Source organism: Phocoena sinus, chromosome 4, assembly GCF_008692025.1.
Source record: "Phocoena sinus isolate mPhoSin1 chromosome 4, mPhoSin1.pri, whole genome shotgun sequence".
Lineage (NCBI taxonomy): Eukaryota > Metazoa > Chordata > Mammalia > Artiodactyla > Phocoenidae > Phocoena > Phocoena sinus.
In genome coordinates, this window is record NC_045766.1 from 126,486,111 (window position 1) to 126,505,166 (window position 19,056).

Below are 19,056 nucleotides of genomic sequence, written 5' to 3' on the forward strand. Positions count from 1 at the left end.
GTTGAGAATTTTAAAAGGCCATTGATTTTCACTAGAAATATGTCACCAATGACCTTCCCATAAACAGTTTCAGGAGGCTAAGATTCCATGTTAAAGTTTATGAACAAAACAGATAATGGAAAAATGAGAGTGAGTGTAGACTATTTCTTGAAAGAGTTGGTCATAAAAAGGAAGAAAATAAATTCAAGTTCATTCAATAGGCATCAGGTTCCAAAGAAAAGCATTAATTTGTTAAAGTAATTGACCACTAGGCATGACTAATAGCAAGAAAGATTTTAAAAGAGAAAGAGAAACAAAAAGAGAGATTGAGTACCCTAAGGGAGAATGGGGTTATGGTGAGGTATGGGAGCAATGCATGAAAATCTCCATTCAAGGATGGGTTTCCAACGCAGAGAATAAAAATTAACTTTAGAGATTAAAGTAGAAATAATGAGTGGTTAACATTTACTGAGGCAGTGGTTATGTGCAAAGAGCTCTACATTATCTCCTTAAAATACTTATAAAAACCTTGTCATCATTCCCGTTTCACCTAGGAGGAAATTGGAACTAAAAGAAGTTAGTAACTGCCTAAGATCACCCAGAAAGTACGAGGCATTATCCACACACAAGCTTACCTGACTTCAAGCTTAACCTTGAAAATTCTTATTTCTGATTAATTGCCTGGTGTCACAAGGTGTAAAAGCACAATTCTCATTCAGTGTGATTAGTAGAAGTTATATTCTTAAAACTAATCTACAAACACATAATTTAGACACCCACAACTTCTGATTCTGAAAATACAGATTCTTCATCCAATGTTTGCTGCATAGATTATACTCAGAGAGGCTCTGAAGGTGGAGAAGAATAAATCCTTATTCCTGCAGCAGTCTCCTTCTAAGGAGAAGTCCCTTGATCTCCATTAGTGGGTGCACACATAGAGAAAATTACGTGAGGCTGATTTCAGTAATCTTACTTCAAGGAGCCAGAAGAAATACTTTTCTACCATGCTACCTCTTTATGGATATTGGAGCAGTGTGCAAACACCTAAGTTGAACACCTCCCTCCCCAGCCATTTCTAATCATACAAAGCCCTATCCCAGTGAAGAAAATGAGCATCAAAATTTGTCATTAAACTAAAGAGAATGTTATCTCAATCTTCCCCCTATTGCTAAATTCAGAGGATGCTTTTCAATCTTTTCTCACTTCTCTGTAGAATTTGAAGCAGTTCCATACATACTCTTTTTGGAAGTTCTCACTTCCCTTTGCTCTATTGACTATAGTCAACCCTGGATTATTTTCCACCTACCTGGTTTTTCTTTCTCTTCACTTTTCACAGGCTCCTCTTCCTCTGCCCATCCTTTAAATGTTGGAGCTTCCTCTACTCATCCTCTTCTTTCTCTTTCTTCACACTATCCCTAAAACATCTCATTCCCTCTAAGGACTTGAATTACCAAGTCCTTTATGCTGATGAGTTCTAGAAGCATATCTTTAGCTTGGACCTCTCTGCTGAGCTCCAGATCCATTGGTACAACTCTAAACCTCCCCTCTGTGTGTCCTGTAGAAGTACCACATTATTTTCCTAATAACCTATTCCTCTTATGTAGCCACTCCTTTGATAAAACAGTCAGCCAATACAGAAAACTAGCAATCATCTTTGAGGTTTTCTTCTTTTTCATCTCCTCTTTACATTCAATCCAATCACTAAATTTAGTAAACCCTATTCTCAACATCTCTCAAATTTCCTCTTCATCCACAGCATAAATATCATATTTGGGGACTCATCTCTTCTTGCATAAATTACTTTTTAATAGCAAAATATGTCTGGGTGTCAACTGCAGAAAAATAATATGTCATTTCCAATATGTGCACATGCCCTTCCCAATGCCTGAAATAACAGTTTTCTTCCATCACTATTGACTGATTCTTACTTATCAGCGTGATCACTTTCTCCAGGGTACCATGTCTTATTGCACCAATCAAGTTTGTTTGTCTCCCCCATATTCTCTTAGTGTCTGTGCTTTCCTCCATCATAATCTGCTTGATTGATTACTAACAGGTTTACTACTATTACTCGAATTTCTGTCCCTCTGTTACCAAACTAGGTTCTTTTTGCCTGATGCCCTTCCAGCCAAAATGCTGAGACACAGAAATCTGCAGTAAAGAGAGGGTTTATTTGAAAAGTAGCCAAGCATGGAGACAGGAGAAAAACCTCAAATCCACTTCCCTAAAGTCAAGGACTTGTGGTATTTATGGCTTAAAGAGTAAAGAAGCAGGGTGGGGAGCATGGGGAGCGTAGATACAGGTGATTGGAAAAAGGTGCCAACTAGTCTACAGGCCTCTGCACATTCAAAAGGTCACCAAGCAGACACTTGCACATGCCCAGTTGAAGGGTCACTGGTCCCATGCAGTCTTAAACAGCTCAGCTCGAACTACACAGAACTGTCTCTTGAAAACTATTTATGGTTTAAGCAAACATCTTATTGTTTAGGCTATGTGCAACGTGGAGGACATGCAAGTCTTTTGTGGCAGCAATTAAAATGACCTTGACTAGTAAAGGCAGATTACAGGAGAAATGGATTTAATTAATGATTACCCATGGTTTCACCTTGAAGGCAAAAAAAAAGGTATTTTGAAGCAGTAGGTATATTAGTTAAGAGCACCAGATTAAGAATAAAATAAACTTGGATTTGAATCCTGAAGCTTCCACTTAATAGTTATGTGTATATATGTAGAGGGGAGCAGGCAGGCTCACCTCTCTAAACTCCAGCCTCTGTATCTGTAAAATATATTTCAATAATATCTTCTTTTTAGGGTTTCTTTTAAGATTAAACCAAAATAGTAGATAGGCTTTGACACAGTGCCTTAAATATGATAGAGTGACATCATTTTACCCATTTTGCCCAACTGGTAACTGGTACATAGTAGATATTTAAAGGATATAAACATTTGCTATGGATGCCCCCTTGTTGACAGCAGTGGTCAGTGAACTCCTGAAGCAATGGCAAGCAGACAGAGAACTAGTGGAGCCTTCAGAATCTTGACACACTTTTACTGATCCTAGAATGCCTGAATGATTGCGGGCATTGATGAAAGGCTATACAAAGTCTCAAGCTCGGCTTTAAGGAAAACACTTTCATGAAGGTCTGCACTTTTATCTCATAATAAAAAGTTCCCTCCAAGCTCAGTCCCTCTCTAATCACCATAAAATCTACAGCCCATTGTATGCAACATATTTCTTGTCAGGAATAAGAAACATAATTCCTCATATCTAATCTTTACTCCCAGTTCAGAGATATTGTCTTTGGGGCTCTAAACCAGAAATGTTATCTTCTTAAAAGCTCTTGATGTGAACTCTACACTCATCATTTACCCTTGGGAAAGTTCCAAAATCACCCTATATCTTACTGATATCTGGTACCAGGGATAAAACATAAAAAAGATGAAGATATCTGTTCTAAGTTACTGAAAAAACATTTCAAAAGGAACTGTACGTCAACCCCAGATCCTCTTATCCATAGATAAGGCCAGATATTAGAGAGCTGTGAAGAACTCATGTTCTGCAATAAAGAAAATAAAGATGATTCTTCTTTTTTTAATTTAAAAAATTTTTATTTTATTTTGGAGTACAGTTGATTTACAATGTTGTGTCAGTCTCAGGTGTACAGCAAAGTGATTTAGTTACACATATACGTATATGTATTGAAAAGAAAGATGAGTCTTCTGATTTCAGATCTTTAACCTTTGAGTTCAGCTCAATCTTTGTTTGAATAACCCCCTCTGAAGGCCAATTAAAAGGTTTGTGAAATAAATGAAATACATTTATAATATTCTCCAGTGTGTTTCTCTATGCTGTAGAAAACAATTTTTCTAAAAACACTTGTTCATACAGCTACAGGGATGAAACCTTCTCAAAAGGAATGAGACCTAAGGACTAGCCCAATTGATATTATTTCTGTATCACTAAATCTTGAAGTATGGTCAGAGGTGATCTCTTTGGTTGTCCATAAACTGCAAGAGCTCAGACTAATCCCTTCTGAAGGAAACAGGGAAAGTCCAACTGAATGACTTCTAAAATCCTCTGCATTGGAAATAAATGATGCTTGCTTGTACACTTAGGCTGAATGTCTAAGATAAAACCCCATCTAATAACATGCATTTCATACCTCATTGAAGCAACATCTTCCTTGGCTTGGCTACTGGTTTTTCACAATCTATTTGGGCAACATGAAATAAATTTCCGTTCTGAAACCTAAGTTTCCCAAGAGGAAGAATAATTCATTTTCTTCAATAGTTGGTCTTCATATTTATCTTTATAGTTTATCAAAGAAAAGGAAAAAACCTCACATATATTATCCCATTTAATTCTTGTCTTGGTCAGTGACTGTTTGGTGAGGGAAAGCATTTTCTCCAACAAGGGCAAATAAAAGGAGTTTTATTAGAAGGCTACAAAAGGAAATTTTCATGGGTATTCATAGGTAAGATATAAAGTATAGCAGGGCCTCTTAGAAAGAGATTAGGAACTTGAAATTCAGTAACTGAAAACATCTCTCCTGGTCAACATGATTTCTCATCTCCTTCTCTCTAACAGACTTTACCTCCTGGTCCCCAGTCTAATCCACCACACTCATTGTTTTCATTCAGCATGCGTATGCCATGGGTCATATCAAAATTTGCAGGAAAATACTGCTTCAGGTCATTTTCTCTAAAAGGAAATTATAAGTACAGTAAATCTTTGGAGTTTCATGAGCTCCTCCATTATTCATGGGGACCCATTACCCTTGGTCAAATAGCAATTCCCTCTAACTAGTCCACAGCATCCAGATGAAAAATAGGTGCATATATGGTAATGTGGAAGGAAAAAAGAATCAACATTCTAGCCAGCAAAGTCAATCAAAGTTGGCCTCTTTTTAATGGGTTGTTAAGCAAAATTTTCCTGGATCTCAGAGAAGAAATAGGGGAATATCTCTTTATGAGGGAATTGAACCATAAGAAAATGCTGTTTTGTGGTCAAAAAGAGTCAAACATCATCAATTTTATGTGGTCCAACTTAATAAAAAATGTATAACCAGACAAATCATTCTGATTATTGCTATTAGAGATGGTAAAATTTTGTCAATGTATTTATTTATGTACTTGAATTAAACCATCCTGCTTTTAACCTCAATGGATTTGTTTTTCTTGCAGAATATCTGGAATAATCTTTCTATTCATTAATAAAGATTTTTTTCTCAGTTTTCTGAGTCTATATTTTTCTTCCACTTAATCAAATATATCCAGAGGTCCTGGTTATGGGATCATCAGAGGTGATTTTCTCTTAATCACATTTCATTAAAAATTTGTCAGTTTATTTTTCCAAAACAAAAAAAAAAAAAGACATGTTCATAGAAAACAAACTTATGGTTACCAAAGGGGAAAGAGGTGGGTGAGGGAGGGATAAATTAGGAGTTTGGAGTTAACTGATACACACTACTGTATATAAAATAGATTTTAAAAGGACCTACTGAATAGCACAGGGAATTACATTAAATATCTTGTAATAACATAAGATGGAAAAGAATCTGAAAAAGTATACATATATAAATATATAGAGAATACATATACATATATATATATATATATATATATATATATATATATATAACTGAATCACTTTGCTGTAACTAACCTGAACAGTTATACTTCAAATAAACAAATAAATAAAACTGTTCTCCCCAAAAAAGTTAATTAATAAACAAATGAAAATACAAAAAATGCATGTACATAAATAAGTACAGTCCCTGAGAGCCTAGATGTCCAGTATAATCACTAACAAAAAAAAGAGGAGATGGGCATAGTCATGTGGTTCTTTTTCCCCAAGCTTAAGAAACAGGGAGGTCTAAAATAAAGTATGGAAGAGTAAAAACAGCATGACCTGATTTCAGTTCCAAGTTCTTCCAGCTACCAGTTTTGCAATCTTGGGTGTGTTAGTAAACAAACTGAACCTCTCTGGCTGCACATGGAAACTGTGGAATGAAAGTAGCTACGAGGGAGATTTGATGTGAGCACTGATTGAAACCATACACTTATTTGTCCTTCTCTGTTAGAGCAGAGATACTATAGGAGGGGAATAAAGACACAGGCCCTTTTGGACTTCTGAGTGCTTATATTCCAGTGGAGGACACAGATAATAATCAAAGGATCATATGAACAAAGGTAATGAATAATTAAGGTAAATTCTCTGAAGGAGAATAATGCTCTGAGAACATAGGGAAGGGGGGTGCAGGCAGAGGAATAGGTCCTATGGCCAAAAGGCACATGATTGGAACAAGGTAATGGCAAAAGATCTGTGTGGCCAAATGACGAGAAGCCTGATGTGAAATGGGGCTGCAGTTGTAGTTAGGGTCCAGAAATTACAACCTTAATTTATCCAATAAACATGAGAAATTATTAAATATTTTTAGAAGAGTAAGTATATGATGAGATTTGAAATTCAAAAATACCAGCCTGGCTACAGTGTGGATAAGAAATTAGAAGGGGGTCAAAAAGAGTGCAAAGATTAATCCAGTTATCCAGTGAGAAACAATGGCAGCCTTGGATTCAGAGGAATAGAACTAAGTCTTGATGTTGTGTTGGATTTGGAGAATAAATGAGAGGGATAAGGTATAACTCATAAGTTTCTGGCTTTGTAAGATACAAGTTGGAAACACTGAAAATGAACAAGGTGTATGTGATGGAGAGAGGCAGGTGAACATGTTTTAAGACTTGAATATGAGGTGTCTCTGAGACGTAGAGTGGAGGGAATCTGGTACGCATTTGGTTATTCAGATCCGGAGCTCAGTGGAAAAGTTTGGACTATAGCTACAAATTTGTGAGTCATGTGAAGTATATGTGGTAACCAAGGCCTTGCATGAGTATGTATGGAATTTTCTAGGAAGAGAGCTTAAAATAAGAAGAATAGAGAGATAAGGATTGAACTTGACCCAGAAGAGAACGAATTGTGCAAAGGAGCCAAAGTTGGAGCACACAGGAGACTGGAGAAAACCAAGAAACAATCATGCTAAAAATCCAGTGTTTTGAAAAGAAGGCCATGGTCAGCACTGCTGAGTGCTGCTGAGGTCAGGTAGAATCAGAACCAAAAGGAGTGCCAAGAATAGTGCCAAGTGCATTCGCCAAACGATACAAGAAGTCAACTCAAGTTGGTTGAACTCTAAGTCACAGAATATATTAATTGAGACCCAGCTGCTGATTTCCTGTGGTAAGACAGAAAGTGAAGACCAGAGAAGGTCTGATGTTCCCTTCACTGGAAATCCATCCCGTTTCAATAAGCCCTTCAGGATCTGTCCAGCTCCCCATCCATCCAGATTCTGCTCAAGCACAACCTTCTTTAAGTAATATTTACTGAAATGCACTGTCTCAGACACTGTTCTAAATACTTTAATGTATAAAATCATTTAAATTACATAACAACCCCATGCAGGAGGCTTAGCTACTGCCCCTATTTTACAGATAAGGAAAACGAGGCACAGAGAGAGTAAATTTCTTGCTCTAGTCTACCCATCCAGTGAAGTGACAGAGCAGAGATTCAACCCAAGCATTCTGGTTCCAGGGTTTGTACTTTAACCATCATACCATCCCTGCGAAATCTTCCTTAACAGCCCCAAATAGATGTCAATGTCTTTCTTTTATGCTCACATGGCATTTTGTGCATATATCTTCTATGAAACTTGCTATCTACTTTCATAAATGTCTAGAGCAGTAGAATACAATAGAAATCTGATATGAGTGACAAGTGTGAGCCACATACAAAATTTTTGATTTTCTGGTAATCACATTTTAAAAAGAAAAAAGGAAATAATTTTAATCATGTATTTTATTGAGCCCAAGTGTGATGGTTAATTTTCTGTGTCAGTGTGGCTAGGCTATGGCATCCCATTGTTTGCTCAAACACTAATCCAGATATTGCTGTGAAAATATTTTTTAGACATGATTAACATTTTAATCAATAGATTTTAAGTAAAGCAAATTACTCTCTATAATGTGGGTGGGCCTCATCCAATCAGTTGAAGGTCTTAAAAGCAAGGACTGAGATTTCCCAAAGGAGAAGGAATTCAACCTCAAGATTGCAACATAGAAACCCTACCTGTATTAGTTTCTTAGGTCTGTCTTAACAAAATACCACAGACTAGGTGGCTTAAATAATAAAAACATTTTTTCATGGTTCTGCAGGCTGGAAGTCCAAGATCAAGGTTGGCAGTTTAATTTTTCCAAGGCCTCTCTCCTTGGCTTTCAGAGAGGCTTTTTCTCACTGTGTATACACATGGCCATTTCTCTGAGTTCATGCATTCCTCGTGACTCCTCCTCTTCTTATAAAGACACAAGTCATATTAGATTAGGGCCCCACCCTTATGACCTCATTTAACCTTCATTACCGCTTAAAGGCCATATCTTCAAATATAGTTGCACTGTGGATTAGTGCTTCTACATATGAATTGTTGGGAGAGGGAAAAGAGGTGGAAACAATTCAGTCCATAGCAATACCTGAGTTTGCAGCCTGCCTGGTCTGCCCTGCAGATCACAGACTCAAGACTGCAATAGCAATTTTTACCTGAATCTCCAGACGGCCAGCCTACTCTGTAGATTTCAGTCCTGCCAGCCCCTACAAACACATGAGCCAATTCCTTAAAATAAATCCCTTTCTCTCTCTCCTCTCTGTCTGTCTGTCTCTTTCTCTATCTCTGTTTCTCTCTGTCAGATAGATAGATAGATGAAACACAGATGATGATGATAGATAGATAGATAGATAGATGATAGACAGATGGACAGATAAGTACTATGGGATCTGTTTCTCTGGAAAACCATGACAAATACATCAGTATATCCATAAATTATCAACTCTACAAGTAATCAGTATAAAAATTATTAATAAGATATTTTACATTGTTTTTCATACTAAGTTTCTGAAATATGGTTTGCAGTCTATGTTTATAGTACATCTCAGTTTGGACTGGCCACAATTTTTTTAATGTAATTTCTTTTTTTTTTTTTTTTTTTTTTTCTTTTTTTGCGGTACGCAGGCCTCTCACTGCTGTGGCCTCTCCCGTTACGGAGCACAGGCTCCGGACGCGCAGGCCCAGCGGCCATGGCTCACGGGCCCAGCCGCTCCACGGCACATGGGATCCTCCTGGACCGGGGCACGAACCCACGCCCCCTGCACCGGCAGGCCGACTCTCAACCACTGCGCCACCAGGGAAGCCCTGTAATTTCTTTTTTTTAACATCTTTATTGGAGTATAATTGCTTTACAATGGTGTGTTGGTTTCTGATTTATAACAAAGTGAATCAGTTATACATATACATATGTTCCCATATCTCTTCCCTCTTGCGTCTCCCTCCCTACCCACCCTTCTAGGTGGTCACAGAGCACTGAGCTGATCTCCCTGTGCTATGCAGCTGCTTCCCACTAGCTATCTATTTTACATTTGGTAGTGTATATATGTCCATGCCACTCTCTCACTTTGTCCCAGCTTACCCTTCCCCCTCCCCGTATCCTCAAGTCCATTCTCTAGTAGGTCTGTGTCTTTATTCCCATCTTGCCCCTAGGTTCTTCATGACCATTGTTTTTTCTTTTAGATTCCATATATATGTGTTAGCATATGGTATTTGTTTTTCTCTTTCTGACTTACATCACTCTGTATGACAGACTCTAAGTCCATCCACCTCACTACAAATAATTCAATTTCGTTTCTTTATGTGGCTGAGTAATATTCCATTGTATATATGTGCCACATCTTCTTTATCCATTCATCTGTTGATGGACACTTAGGTTGCTTCCATGTCCTGGCTATTGTAAATAGAGCTGCAATGAACATTGTGGTACATGACTTTTTGAATTCTGGTTTTCTCAGGGTATATGCCCAGAAGTGAGATTGCTGGGTTGTATGGTAGCTCTATTTGTAGTTTTTTAAGGAACCTCCATACTGTTCTCCATAGTGGCTGTATCAATTTACATTCCCACCAGCAGTGCAAAAGTGTTCCCTTTTCTCCACACCCTCTCCAGCATTTATTGTTTCTACATTTTTTAATGATGGCCATTCTGACCAGTGTGAGATGATATCTCATTGTAGTTTTGATTTGCATTTCTCTAATGATTAATGATGTTGAGCATTCTTTATTCTTGTGTTTGTTGGCAAGCTTTATATCTTCTTTGGAGAAATTTCTATTTAGGTCTTCTGCCCATTTTTGGATTGGGTTGTTTGTTTTTTTGATATTGAGCTGCATGAGCTGCTTGTAAATTTTGGAGATTAATCCTTTGCCTGTTGCTTCATTTGCAAATATTTTCTCCCATTCTGAGGGTTGTCTTTTGGTCTTGTTTCTGGTTTCCTTTGCTGTGCAAAAGCTTTTAAGTTTCATTAGGTCCCATTTGTTTATTTTTGTTCTTATTTCCATTTCTCTAGGAGGTGGGTCAAAAAGGATCTTGTTGTGATTTATGTCATAGAGGGTTCTGTCTATGTTTTCCTCTAAGAGTTTGATAGTGTCTGGCCTTACATTTAGGTCTTTAATCCATTTTGAGTTTATTTTTGTGTATGGTGTTAGGGAGTGTTCTAAGTTCATTCTTATACATGTAGCTGTCCAGTTTTCCCAGCACCACTTACTGAATAGGCTGTCTTTTCTCCACTGTATATTCTTGCCTCCTTTATCAAAGATAAGGTGACCATATGTGCCTGGGTTTATCTCTGGGATTTCTATCCTGTTCCATTGATCTTTATTTCTGTTTTTGTGGACTGGCCACATTTCCAGTGCCTAATAGCCACATGTATCTAGTGGCTATGATATCACACAATGTGGCAGAAAATGTGTGAAGGTATAAACCCCATTTGAACTCCACTCTTTCACTGAGGCTTAGTGAATGCTAGCCTTAATTTCCACTGTCCTAACTGGAGGACCTGTCTGAGAATAGGTGTCCTCATACATGACAGAGGGATAATAGTACCTACTTTAGAGAGCTGTTGGGAAGATCCACTGTAAAGTCTTTAATAGTGTCTGTTAAAGCATAGAAGCTCCGTAAACACCAGGCACTTTCTTTTTCCTCTTAGCCTTCATATCTGTTTTCCTATCTTCCCTCTTTAAGGAAAGGGTCTGTGTTTGTTTCATATTTGTTTCTCCAGTCTGGTACATTGGTATGTGCCCAATAAATGCTTGTGGAATTAATGCATGGTCTTTTGTTATCATCGTGGAGTATGTCAACTGTTGATTTATATTTTCCTTTAATACGTGAGTCTTAAAAATACTTCTGTAGGGCTTGCAAGTTGTGGAATTGTTGACATTGTAGTGGAGAGATGAGTCAAGTTTGAGTTTGGGGATTTGAGGGAAGAACTTATTAAGCTAAAGCAAATGTGGCAGCATCACAAATAAAACCAACTAGGTGAGATGTACCACAGATACCTCTGACATAAGAGGACACCAAACTTTTAAGTTCATTACTGTATATAATTTTCCATTACTGAGTATAGATTTGACAAGTGTTAACGAGATGGGATATATTCTCATTAAAGAAAAAATAAGAAACATATTCACACTGAGTCACAGAAAAATCTAGTGTAGATGAAAACATTTTTCCCCTGCCAGTGAGTACATTAAGGACCTAATTCATTTGCAACAGTAAAATGTTCTTCTGATTGCCATTTCAGGAAGACCCCTGATGTACTTAGTCATGGTTCTCTAGAAAAACAGAACAAATAGGAGGTATATAGATGGGGAAAGAGATTTATTTATAAGGAACAAGCTCACATGATTATCAAGGCTGACAAGTCTCAAGATCTTCAATCGGCCAGCTGGAGACTCACTAGAACTGATGATGTAGTTCCAGTCTGAATACCAGCAGGTAGACCCAGGAAGAGCCGATGTTTCAATTAGCATCTGAAAGATGCAAAAAAACTGATGCCTCAGCTCAAAGGCAGCCAGGGCAGAAGGAGTTTTCTCTCATGCAGGAGGTTCAACCTTTTGTTCATTCCAGGCCTTCAACTGATTGGATAAGACCCATCCACATTGCAGAGGACTGTCTGCTTTACTCAGTCTACCAATTCAAATGTCAGTCTCATCAGTAAACACCTTCACTGAATCATCATCATCATCATCAATAATGTTTGACCAAATATCTGTGTACTCCATGACCCAGTTAAGTTGACACATGAAATTAACCATCATACCTGACAAGGTACCATATATCAGAGCTTAATATGTCAATAAAGCAAGGATGCTGAATGCTCTCTTTTTTCTCTCTGCTCTGCTTCTTCTCAGTACACTATATTCTTTCCCTCTTCCTCATGTAAGTGGTGCACCACTATATGCCATGCATTTTACCAGATACTCTTTCATACGGTCCCCATAAGAAATGAGGAGAGCCCATCAAAGTGGCGACACCCTTGGGGAAGCCATTGCAGCTCAATCTGTTGTTCAATTTTGTCTATTTGAAAAGTCAGTTTCCTCAGTGTCCCAGACTTGGTCAGACTTGGGAATTGTAACTTATTCAAGCTACATTCAAGACAGTTCTGTACAAACCAGGAAAAAATATCTCTTATTAATTGTAATGAGAGATATAACTGCCAAAGGGTCCTCTAGCCAAAGCATTCCTTCCTTGTAAAGTTATATCAGAAATCAAATTATAATAAAAATATTACTTAGTGAATATGAATTCAGAGTAAGTGAGGGTTGATATAAACAAGATGTTTAATGGCATCAAGCAAAGAATAATGCTACAGTTTCAACAATCAGCACTAGAAAGGACGAATCACAGGAACAAATGTCTCTAGAATTCTCTGCCAAAGTGTACTTCATAGGTTCTTTGTTTTCTTCTTTCATATGCCAGGCTGACAAACTCCCTTTCTTTTTAACTTATTATTTCTTTAAAAAATATTTAACAGGTTATAAATCAAGTCTTAATGGTTTATAAGCTATTCTGTCTCAGTAAGATAACTTCCAATTTCTGCTCTTAATTTTCTTAAGTTTTCAAAGAGAAGCTCACTCTTTGACATTCTTTTCAGTAATATCCATTTAATCTTTACAGCAATTTTGTTGTGATAATCTATTGCTGGTTAATCTTTTGCTATCCTAAAATGTAATGGATTAAACAAGAACTTTTTTTTTTTTTACTATCATTGCTATTCTCAGCATATTCTCAATGTTATTATCAGCTCAGGTTATTGGTATAACTGGCATTGGGATGTTTTAATATTTTTAAATGATGTTTGGGGGCTTCCAGACAATTTTTGGAAGGAGTAATTCTTCTATTTCCTACTAAACAGTCTTCTAAACATTTTTCACTCCTTACCACTTATACAGTCATATCCCTCCTGTGTTCTGACCTCTTAGAAATACAAAGAGTGACTGACTAACTGGTCTGTTAGTTTACCCCATTTTAAGATGTTAATTATGGTTTAAAATAGAAGGGTACATTCTCTCTTAAATAAGATCATTCTTCAATGCCTTAAACTAAAGGAGCTGGTAGATATGAAGTACAAACATTAAAGCAGTGTAGATAGAAAAATATTTTTGGTCTGAGAAGGAGATATTTGATTTTGAGGAATTCATTCATTCATAGGAAAACACATATTGATCCACAAGACATAATTCTTTGGTAGGAACTGTCCTTTGGTGACACACAGCCCAGAAGATAAATTTATACTTAATAAAAGATATTTTAAATCACATTAGTCTTTAGAAAGGGTTTATAATCTTTGGGAAAATTCCCATTCTACAAATAATGTTAAATGAAGAATCACAAGACATTGAGGCATCTAGTTTTCGACCTCATAGCTTATGATACCCTTAAAGTAGCATCACTATGTTAAGGATCTCATAAGAGAAGGATCTCATAAGAGAAGGATCTCATTAGATCCCTGATACTCCTTGGTTACTAGAATGCTGAGACCTCAGAACACATTTTTTTCTTGTGGTTTTCCACAGAAAACCATGAAGTTCAAGAAGTTGCTTTTAACTTGCTGTGTTTATTTACTCAACAAATATTTGTTGAATGTTGCTATATGCCAGGAACTGGCAAAGGTACAAAAGACACTGCAATGAACAGGCATAACACCTGCCCTAAGGAAACTTGAAGTATGAATAAAGGCTCTCAAGCCTGGAATTATGTTGGAAATTTCCATATGGTTCTTTGTTCTTTCTTGCTCATTCATTCTTTCTCTAACTAGCTAGCATCATCTTTCTACCATAGTGTAATTGTTAAGAGAACAAATTCTAGAGGTAAAAGGCTATGATTCATAAACCAGTTCCATGAATGAAAAGAGTTTTAAAAGATTTATTGATAGATAGATAATAGATAGATAGATAGACAGATGCCAGAAGGAATCATAAGCAATGCTCCCATGCAAAGCAGAACTCTGACAATCGTCACTGTTAACGCCAAGATTCACTTTCTAAGAGCAATTTTTTGGTCACAACTACATTGTTTTTTCCTTAGGAAATGGTTTTCACAATATTCTTAGACAATAAACCTTAAATATTTTGTAAATTATTATATTCAACCATATTTTTCTTCTCCCTAGTGAACTAGGTGTTTGCCAGTGAAACACAGTTTCACTTTCACTATTTCAAAATGATAGTATAAAAACAGAAGTGAAAGTATGAATCATAATATAATCAGGAGTTCATGGTGAACTATCCATTTATAACTCAGAAACCACGGGGTATTTCCAAACTGATGTCATTCATAGAAAGAATGCCATGTGTTGTGGGAGAATAAGAAAAATTACCTAGGCTAACTGGGGGCTTTAGAATGCATGTGGGATAGTCCCAGCTAATTTCTTTTTTTAATTTTATCACAAAGATCAAGCTGTATTTCAAATACTTAAATTGACGCTCACCTTGGAAATTACATGCCGGATTCTGTGTTATACTTTTTAATTCTGAAAACTTAGGTGATGTACACTGAGATTTTACTTCAGAAGGCATAATACCAGTATAAATGCTTTTTTTTTAAGTTGAAGTGTAGTTGACTTACAATGTTGTGTTAATTTCTGGTGTACAGCAAAGTGAATATATCTATATTCTTTTTCATATTCTTTTCCATTATAGGTTATTACAAGATATTGAATATAGTTCTCTGTGTTCCAGTATAAATGCTTTTTATAATTCAATGTTTTATTTTCTTTAAAAAGCTGTATAAATACTAAAATTACTGTGAAATTTCTTGTAGCTGTTTTACTTATAGGACAAAATTGTAATCTCTGCTCAAATAGTTAAAATTGATTTTATTTTTGTTTTTGTTTTAGCAGGGGAGAAATAAATATAAATTTTATTTTTTCCAACTAAACAATTAAAATAGTATATTTCTTTACTCTCCACTGTGCTGAGTTTTTTAAGAACTTAAAGAAGACTACAGTGTATGTTAAATAAATTAGTGACATTACAGAGAGGAAACATTATCCAGAAAATGCTTTCCTCTGGATTGTCTACATTTGGTTGGATAATACTTTGGCTGTGTTAGTTCTGCCATATTTGCTGCTATGTTTGCTGGTTGGTTTGTTGTTTTGACCCAGACCCTGATATCCAGTTATGAGTCTAGGCCCGTTGTATCCTTTTTCAATCAGTTGAATGTCCCTGGTTTCCCATTAGTTAATGTTCATGATATGGGGGATTCCACAGAGGTCATCCCACTCACTAATCCAGGTAACACCACTAGTTCACTGTTTGGTTTATGAGGCTCATCCATGATCCCAGTGGTTTACCCACAATGCTCAGTCCTGATGCCTGCTATGAACTGTTTTGCTACCCTCGATCTTTCAGTGTGGCTGCAGGTGAATCTGTCAATAGGATGGGTTGACCTCATGTGATTGAGGAACAAATTTTAAAATGTATCAGAATATTGAATTCCTCCTCATTCCGTACACAAATAGGAAGAACACATGGATTAAAGACTTAAAGGCAACCCTCAAAAGTTTTAGAAGAAAATGTAGGAGACAATCTCATAACATTAAAGTAAGGAAAGATCTCTTAAAAATTAAAAAGGTTCATCAATTGTAACACATGTATGACTCTGGTGGGGCTATTGGTAATGGAGGAGGCTGTGCATGTATAGGAGCAGGGAGTATATGGGATTTCTGGGTACCTTCTGCTCAATTTTACTATGAAGCTAAAACTGCTCTGAAACAAAGTCTTTTAAGAATAAAAAAAACAAACCATTAAGTACAAACTAAAATATGAATAAATTTGATAACAGAAACATTTTAAATATCATACTTTAGATGTCATAAACAAAGTTTAAAAGGCAAGCTAGAGACAGAGAAAATACTTACAAGGCATTTGAGAAATAACTGCCATCTAGAATATATAAAAATATCCTATAAATAAGGAAAAGACAAAGAGCCCAGTAAAGAAATGAATATAAAACTTCAGTTCACAGACAAGTTCTATAGGACCAATAAAGATATGAAAAAAAAAGTTGTAACTTACTAATAATAGAAGCATGCAAATTAAAACAAGATACCATTTCATGTCGTCACACTGGAAAAAATTCAAAAGTTTGTTGATGACAAGTAGTGGTAAGGAAGTCGTGGAAATGGGAACTTTCAAATTCTTAATTACCCATGATTAATGAGCAGTGAAGTTTTACAATAGGGAGTGTAGTTTAAATTTAAGAAAAAGATTAAGAGATTGAGAGAGCAAATTGGTATAACGCTAAAAACATTTTGCAATATCTAGCAAAGTTTGAAGGTTAGGACCCAGAAAGTCAACTTCTAAAATATAAATTCCAAAAACATCTAGTACAGGGATACAAAGATAATTCATTGCAACATTTTTTGTAATACCAAAATGTCTGCCATGGGGGAAATGGATCCTCTTAGTTTCATTTGTTTCAATACCAAGCATCCATTTTCTGCATGGAGTCTTACTACTCCCTTCTTAACGTAGTTGGAAATGAGGCACTGACCATATCTCCTTGCTCGTACAGACTCCTCCCTTCATCTCCTCCCTACACTTCCCTATTCCTATGGGAAGCACTTTCTAGCTTGGAAAATTCCACCCCCCATCATCTCTCTGGCCCAGACATTTACTTGGTCGAGGTCCATATTCTTTCTCTTTTTTGCCTTTTCTGGAAATCTCGCCTGATTTCTCCTTCAAATTTCGGTCACTGGCAATTAATAGCCAGAAACAATATCCTGCCTCACACTTCCCCAGGATCTGCTTAAATGAGGAGGAACAGAAAGATGAAAAGATATATACAGGGAGAAGAAAAAGTATGGATTAATAACTTCAAATATTATCCTACTATATTCTTCTCCTAGCAAATCTTTGGCAGTCAAACCCACACACAAATTGGGGCCTAGCCCTGTGGGTGAGATGAGGAGGGAAGCATGGATATGGGGCAAAGTTCTTGACTCATCTGGAAGTTTTGACTCATACCTGGAGTAGATGTACCTTCATCCGTCAATTACCTTATGCTGCCCTCATCCTCCCCACCCTAGGAGGTTGAGCTTGTCACTGGTAAGGGCAGAACATCTCCTGAGGCAAGGTATTACTTGGTGGTTGCACATAGCTGTGAAAAGAGCTGCACTGGGCAACCTAAAGACAACTGTACAAGGGAGAGAGGCTGTCAGTAAGTGCAAGCAACTTGGGTGGTCCAGCCATTCTCTTCCTTCTCAGGCAACATCCTTCTCCAAACCTCTGTGCTTAAAAAGTAAGAGGAAGCCCCCTGCTCCCATTTACAGAGGAGATAATGAGGTTGACTGACATATTGGTGTCCAGCCCTCTTCTCACCCAACATCCAACACCAGCAGAGTGTTCTACCTCTTTTCTTCTACTCTCTGTGTCTTCCCTTTTTTAATATAATGAATAAATGAATGAATGACAAGTAAATAATTCCCCATATCTCCCATAGTTAACACATGTGAAGAATTGGATATATACTTGTCCCATTTTTTCTTTTGTTAATCACATAATTTGGGGTTTTTTGGGGGGATGTTTGTTTTACATTTCAAATTGAAAGCAGTCACTGCTTATTAACTGACTAGATTACAAAGCAAATCAAGGTAGACACCTTAGTTCATCCTTCTAATAAGCCTGTTGATTTGATCTTTTCTGTTGCCAGCATCTCTACCTTCTACAAAATAGATGATCTTCATCATCTTCATTCTACCTCATGGAAAAGATCATTTGAAGGGCCAGCAGAAGTTGTTGCTTTCTTGAAAGCATTGTTCAACATTATAGATCTCGTGAATCAGATCTTCCATGCAGATGATTCCAAATTTAACAAGAGAGCCAGCAATCAATGTGTTGTCTGTCAGGGCAATTTATGTGCAATATGTGGTTCCACAATCCTCAGCATGTTAACTGAAGCCTTGTTGATCTTCACAAAGGTACCACTGAAGATATGGCAATGATGAAGAAGCTGCAACACTTTTCAGGCCTTTGGGGTCACACCATGGATACTGATCCTGATGATAAATGCCAGTAATGGGTTCTGCAGGTACATGGAAGTTGCCTGCTTATCTTGCCATCCTAACCATTCTTGTGTCAGTTCTGTACATCTGCCCATATTCCTTGTGATTGGGCTTACCTTTTCATATATAAGATTTGTCCTTGCCTTTCAAAACATCTTTTGGGCAAAATTCTTTCTCGGGTGCCTGATCTTGAACTCTGTGAAATTCCTTCACCTTTTTTAGGAGTTTTAGCAGGAACCATCTTTTCTTCTCTTCTGCACCCTTCATGGTTCCAGCTGGAAAAAAGGACTACATAACCTATTTTTAGGTTTGGGTTTTTTTAAGGTTGATATTATTCACTTTACTTTGAATTTGATTTATTTAATCTCACTGTATATTGTGAACAATCATCCCATTTGGGACATTAATATATCCCAATACATCACTTTTCAGTGTGTGTGCGCATGTGTGAGTGTATGTGCCTGTGCATGCACACACCTGTGCCATGATTTATTCAATTCCCTACTCATGAACATTCAAATTTTTTATGGTTTTTTGACACTACAAACCATACTACAAATAGCATTATGTCCACATAGTCCTTCATCAGGTGTAAATTTTTTAATGTAAGGTAGAATTCAAGAACTTGAATTGCTATATAATGTATA

The 19,056-nt window shown here is 36.8% G+C and overlaps 1 pseudogene; it reads right to left on the bottom strand.

Annotated features, from left to right (window-relative positions):
- Positions 1–18,007: 18,007 nt before the first annotated feature.
- Positions 18,008–18,676, bottom strand: LOC116753379 (annotated as a pseudogene).
- Between the last annotated feature and the right edge of the window lie 380 nt (positions 18,677–19,056).